The 7,222-nt window shown below is 39.2% G+C and overlaps 1 protein-coding gene across 1 annotated transcript in view; it reads left to right on the forward strand.

The window, feature by feature from the left end:
- Positions 1-564: 564 nt before the first annotated feature.
- prlra (prolactin receptor a) overlaps positions 565-7,222 on the forward strand; it is a gene marked incomplete in the record, with an annotated part of 32,113 nt that continues 25,455 nt past the window's right edge. The window contains 1 exon segment of the mRNA XM_037692244.1: positions 565-702.

Raw genomic sequence — 7,222 nt, forward strand, 5'->3', positions numbered from 1 at the left:
GGGTCCAGTTAGCTAGGGTGGCCATCTTTAATGGAGTTCACTCCAGAAGTTAATAAGTTGTTCATCCAGACTGAGTCTCATTAATACCAGTCCTTTAGCTGATGAGATATTTTGCTAAAACTGCAGTCCATTAAACACAAACACACACCCTGCTAAAATGTTGCTCTTTCTGGTGATACAGAACACAAACAAAGAAACTTACAATGGCACAAAAGTTCATTCTGTCTGATACCAACACTTTGTTCTGTTTGGCTCCTGGAGGACAAGAGCAGGGGGACAGTCTGATGTCCCATCATCACGTCTCCACAGTTGGAACAGATTTACACCCTGGCCACATATCGAGCTGTAACTGATCTGACTCAGTTTCGTGATAATTAAAACACAAGCCTTTTCATTTGTTGATCCTGTGAGACAAACTGGTTTAACGAGTCTCTCTCAGACCAGTCTGTGGGAACCTGAACTGAGGCGAAGGGCGGTTCTGTGGGGCTGGAGGCTGGGCTCCTCATCCCCGCCCCCCCTCACCGGGTGTGAAGCTTCAGGGCGGCGGAGGGCGCCTCCGTCAGAGCGATCGTCTCTCGGAGCGGTCCGCGTCGCGCGGTCGGATGCGCGCGCTCTGCTCACCTTTCATCCCTGGAAAGCACGGGCGCTCGTCGGCGGCTCTTCCTGGACAGGAGCGGGACTGAAACCACCTGTCAGCCGCAGGTAAAACGCAAACACGCACGCTTTCTTATACTTCTTTAAATTAAACGTTTTAAAGAATTTGCCTTATCAAGACCTCTCTAGTTCGGGTTAGTTTTGCGCACTTTTGCGCGCAGATTGAAGGTAAAAAGTATCCCTAATGGGATAATGGTTTCCTAAAGGGAACTGTCCAGGCTGCTCATCTCCACTGGATTACAAGAATAGCTGTCTGCATCACACTCTTTCTGAAAGACTTTATTTGATCTCAGTGGGTACATGTTCATCCTTTAAAGATTAAAACCTCTCAAACCATTAAAGCAGCTCTTTAATTCTTCCTGTTTAGTATGTTCTTTATATTTATTCTGAAAAGTGCACATGCTTTGATCAAATAGGAAACTTTAGATTTTGTTCAAAACAAACAAAAAGGCTGCAGTTTGAAAGTTAAGTCCTATAAAACATTTGTCATTTAGACCCAGACTCATCTGGCAAGGATCATAGCATTCATGAAACTTTCTGCACAAATGCTTTTATTGTGACATGCATTATTTGACAACAAACTGTGGCAGCACGTGACTCATTGAAATCTCATCATTAGGCAGCTGCTGGTTTAAGTTTAATAAAAAACAGACTGATATGAGTTGTGATGTCTTGATGCCAACAGTAGGCAAACAAACATAAAGCTATTTTTTTTTCCATATTTATGCACATTAACAGGCTAATGTGTCATTTAGGAACATGCTTAAAGAAATAAAGATTTTTATCTTGAACATGAAGCTTCTGTAAACGTCCATAAATTTAACCTATCCCCCCTTTATTCCATTAACCTATTTCCTAACTTCAGTGCAACCAAAGATAAGTTGGGATCATTACTGCTGCAGGAAGGGAAGGGTGTGTGTTTGCCGTCCTTGAAGCTGTTTTTTTTCCCACCCTGGGTGCCTCAGAAACACAAGAGGGCACATGGCTTAGGTCTGCACAAGAAAAGTGCATGAGGAACTCCACATGCAGCACATTTAAGTGCAACGGCTTGAAATGGAGATGCAACAAAAAAATAACTTTTTTATACGTTCATTTAACTTTCTGAGACTTTGTAATCCTGTTTATGCATTCAGTAATCTAGGACTTTTTGCATAAGAAATACTCTGGAGAATTGTGCGTACTTGAATGTATCCTTTTGCAGAAAACTTCCAACAGCGTTCGTCACAGTTTTCCATTTCCAGCCTGCAGTTTATCAGCTGAGAACGAGAACACGTGCAATTAAAAACCAGTCATTATTTAAAGGAATGCATTTTGCCTGCTGCCTTTCATGCCGAGGAGTTTTAGTGTTTTGGGTCAAATCTTAATTTCATAACGTTTAGCAAGATTGCATGTGATATTGCGCAATCTGTGGTCCTCAAAGTGTGTGTTGTGAATAACTCTCAGCTACTAATACACCAAATGTTAGCTCAATATCTGTAATATAGAGAGTTGTAGCCATTTTAGAGGTTTTTTTTTTTTAAGTACAATTAGCTGTGTCGGCCATCTTGAATTGAGTTGACTCCAAACATTGAGTTACAGGCAGAATAAATAAGAGTTTCATTAATGAGATATTTTGTTGAGGCAGGCAATGTTGACCCTAAAAAGTACAGTAACGTCAAAGTTTTAAGCAAAAAATAAAAAAAATTAAATATGTGATATAAATGACAACTATTACTACACCAAATTTTAGCTCAATTTCAGTAAAATTAGAATTAAAGTCATGTTTATGTTTTCTAAGGTTATTTATCTTGAATTGGTTTGACTCAGTTACTTAGTTGTGCATTTATTGATTACTTTCTAAAAGTTTAAATTTGTCTAGTGGTTCCTGAGGTATTTTGCTAACAGACTGACAAACGCACACAAAGACACAGACAGATACATGTTTTCCTGCCTTTCAGCTGTGATAAACGAAAAAAACCATCCCCCTAAATAATCTGAACTTTATAAAACGCAGAAACCGATAACCTATTAAATTTCGTTGCAGGTCGTGTTTGAATCTGAACCAAAGTTGAACTTAACTGGCATCAGGTCGTGGGTTAATTGGGCCAGTTTCCTCGCAGGTGTGTCTCCACCACCATTAGCTCTTCATTTCATTGTGTGTTACTTTCTACCCTTGACTACCCATATGAAGAAACAAATAGTTCCTAGAAAAGTGTTGGTGCAGTTGTTCAAACCGTTTTTTTTTTGTTTTTTTTTACAATACGGGGAAGGGTTGGGCCTTTTCAGTTTTGAGCGGGTTTTCGGGTCAAGATTAAGAGAGAAGTCTGGGCAATTTCTCATATCTGCATTTTTTTTTTCCCAGCGCACAACGAGCACAGGCTTCATGGGCAAAACGACACATCTGTTCTGTAAATTTTCTTCTAAGATGACATTGTTGGGCAGTCGAGAAACTGTTGCAGCACTTTTCCCTTTTCAGACATGCCCAACCTGCCGATCCACATGGCTGCTGCTCAGTCTGTGTATGAATACCTGAGTTTTCAAGGACAAATACATAGACTGGTTATGATCTTTAAAGAACCTGGGAACATAAACTGTCTCATTACCTTTGTTTATTTGCACTAAACTCAAGTTAATTTAAAACTGAAACACATGCAGGTGACGTAAATCATTGAGTTTATATTGTGCACTTCTGAACTTGGTGCTGGAAAAGAGAAACAGGTTCTTAGAAAAAAAAAAAAAAAGAGAGCTGCTTTAACTCAGCTGTGTCAGTCGGCCCTCCTGAGATTGCTTTGACTATGCATGAGAAAGCAACTTTACATACTGTGCTGGTTATTTAGAAAAAAAAAGATAGTTTGTATCGCCATGCTGCTCGCGTCAGGTGATCCCTACCTGCTCACATTTGGCCCGAAGATGCCATTTGACACATCCTCTTCTCACCTCGTGAATTCGAGAAGCCATGAACACAGACTATAAATAAATAATTCAGCAGTTGTCTGAACTGGTCGTAGCCTTTTCACACCTTAACCCGCCACCAAAAGGCAAATGTAGACGATTGTGTTTTTATGTCTGGGTGTGCGTTTGTGCGCCTGTTCGTTATCAAAATATCCTATAGAGCATTGGATTTTAACAAAACTCTCAGAATGCAGTAATTTGATATACATTTAAATAACTTGTGGAGTCAACTTGATTCAAGACAATCTTAAACACTAAAACTCACAAAATGGTTACAACTCGGTGAACAAGTGCTTGATGTGGTAGTAGCTGAGAGTCATTCCAAATATTCTGGCTTGAAAGGAGGCGGGTGATACACACAACTTCAGGGACACTGACACCGACCTTTTTTCTTATAGAGTGTCCTTTTCAAGATTTGCAACATTTTGCTTAACATTTACTTTGTGCTGTGACTAACTCGATGAGCTTGTTCGTGTTAAATGTGCTCCTGTGCGTCGCATTAACTACAAATGGGTTAGACGCTGTGTACATGCGGTTGCTTAGATATCTTTTCTCTCATGTGTATACTTGTTGTCACGGTGGTGGGATGGACGACACAAGCGAAGTCTGACAGGCGGCACTGCAGGTGAGAAAACAAAAACTAGCTTCATTAGAGTAAAACAAAAGGTACCGCAAATGATGGTAAAAAGAAAAATTGGCAAAGTACTGTAACACAGAAACTAACTCTGACGGGACTGGACGAAGAACAAAGAAACCTGCGATACTAGAGAGAGAGAGTCTCGCACAACAGGTTTGGTAACTAGCGACTAGAAGCAGGTGTACCAGGAGGGCAGAAAGCAAGAGACAAACTGAACAGTAGGAAATGAAAGAAACACGGGAAACACAGAACCATTAAAGTCTTTCTAAGTCATGGACTTTGGCTGATTTTTAATCATTTATGTCCAGTCGACAAAATGGACATGAACATACGTAATAGAAAACGGAAAAGTGCTAAAAACAATCTACAGCTGATGCAGGATAGTGATATTTTAAAAAGAACAAATAAACCCAATACACTTATCCTTTGTTGCTAGGTTCTTTAAACTTTTCAAAGTTCAAAATAAAAGTTGCTAAACTTCATGCCAACAAAGTCCCACAATTACCATAATAAACTGATAAACTTATTATCACTAATTGTATCTCTTTGTCACAATTAAGGTTAAATATGCTTTTCAAGACCACCTAATTGGTGTTTCATAACCCACAGTGGGGTCCCGACCTCAACTTGGGAATACAAATCTACTGTATTTTTTATTTTCAGCTCATAGCACTTTAGAAATCTGCTTGATCGTGCTAAAATACTATTTTTTTTTCTTGTTTTTTAAAAAGGCTGCTGTAAACAAATGGCCTAAAGATACAATTTAAAATGTTTTTTTTGCTAAGATGTCTGAGATGAGTTGACACAAACTGGTTCGTCCTGTGAGTTCAGGAACCGTTTTCTGTCTGAATGATGTATAGGTCAGAGTTAAGTGGGCTAATGTATCAAAAAACACCTCTCTGGACATGGTTAGAATTGAAGATATCTGAAAGAAGTGAAGAGGAAAGGCAGCAGGTCATATAGGTCAAGACCAATAATTTAATACAAATTAAATCTAAGCACAAAAAGTGCGGAAATTTGTGTTTTGTTATTGTTTATTTGTTGTGACAATGCTTTAAAAAAATGTATTTGGGGAAAATGTATTCCCCTCTTAGGAAAATTCATTTGTGTGTTGAGTCTGCTAATTTGCCAAATCTTCACTGCCGAAGGGCTTATTCTACTACTGACTATTGTTTGGTGGTGTTTTTTGGATTGGAATATAAAAGTCTTTAAAAAAATGTGTTTGGCAATTAAAAAATGTTTTTATTTTATAAACAGTGGTTTCAGTAGCATGTGGAAGAACCATACACAGCCACAGCAGCCTGGCACTCTCTATTCATGCTACTTGGTCACACTGCTGTGGGATAGTAGCCCATTCTTCAACTTGCACTCAATGAAAGCTATCTAATGCGGTTGTGTTAAGCACTTTGGAACAAACAGCATGTCCAAGTTGAGGAGTTCAATGGGCTTGAAGTGAGGACTGAAGACAGAACAATCCATCTCTCCACTCCTAAATTCTCGAGGTAGTCTCTGATAAACCCCACTTTGTGGGAGCGAGCATTGTCTTCTTGAATGATAGAGTTCAATCCCAGACTGTGGAAGCATGAGATTGCTCTCAGGTGCTAATTATCAGGAGCCCAATTGCACATGCGTCCGTTTGGCAATGTTAGAGAAGACTTGGCTTTTCTTTTTTTGTGTGTGTGTAACTCACATTTTCAACGCTTAATCCACAAATGCATTTTCTCAAGGCATACGACACCATTTAAGGGGAAATAATCAGACATTCCAAGATTTATACCAATAAGCATTGTTACAATAAATAAATATTTGACCCACAACAAATTTTCTTATGATTTGTACTATGTTGATATAGTCTATTGTGAATGAAGAGCTTCACTGTTAGCATCAGCACTTGTCCCCTAGCTGCTTATACGGTTACGCTTACTGGTTACATAAGAGGACTATATGTAGCAAGAGGCTAATCCAGTGCCTTGATCTTAATGCCAATTATCAGATCAAGTTGACGTTGTTACATTTAAGACCCTATAAACACAGACTGGCTACAGTCACTGTCATAAGGTTGCAAAGGTGTGATAGAAGAAACACAGACATAGAAAAGGTGGTTGTCTGTTTGACAGCTCCACAACTCTTTCACAATTCAAGTCAGAATGCAAACCTGATGTGATAACACATGCCCAGGCAGCCACACCCCTGACCGGCACTGCAGCACATTATTAATGTAGAGCTTACCTGGAGGCACATGTGAGGGTTGTGAAACACAGTCAGTAAAATATTTGGCATTAATTCAAACCAGCCAGTGTAAGTCTTAGCATGTTGGGAATGGTCTTTTGTTGGTTTTTACCTGCGCAACACATCTTGTGTTTATATACCAGAGGTGCAAGACGGGTTATGGTCTTTTATTACCGTATTGTAAAAACCCTTAGTGTGGAATGGTTCTTCTAGGAAAATGTTCCTCCAGGAAATGTCTGTGTGGTCTACAGAGAGCTAGGTAGTAATGTTTTTGCCAGTGCCTGGGTGTGCATGTGTTTGTCTTAGAAAGAAAATTCTGGAACTAATCAATGGATGTATATCTACAACGGAATAATGTTTTAAATCAACCGTACAGTAGCCAGGATAGCCAACTTGCCTTAACCCAAAGATGGCGGGAATTAAGTGACTTTTACAAATATTGGGCTAAAGTTTGATATAGTAGCTGAGTCAGTCACAACACATACGTTGAGCATGACATTTTGCGATAAAAAATTAGATTGCGTATAATGTAATATTCCAGGTTTGACCAAAACATCTAGAACTCTGTCATTTCTCCACATAAGATGATCATGGTATAAAATTGTTCTCTCACTTTCTAAAAAGCTTAAAAAGTATCCAAGACACTTTTATTTTAAAATTTTGTGCCTTCGTTTTTCTCTGTCAGCCACTATTAATACATCAGAGTGCACAGGCAGGAAGTGTTTGTTCAAACTCATGGTTGAACGCTGGCTGAACATTATGGGAACGAGC

The sequence above is a fragment of the Nematolebias whitei genome, chromosome 18 (genome assembly GCF_014905685.2).
Source record: "Nematolebias whitei isolate Nwh7 chromosome 18, NemWhi1, whole genome shotgun sequence".
NCBI classification, from domain to species: domain Eukaryota; kingdom Metazoa; phylum Chordata; class Actinopteri; order Cyprinodontiformes; family Rivulidae; genus Nematolebias; species Nematolebias whitei.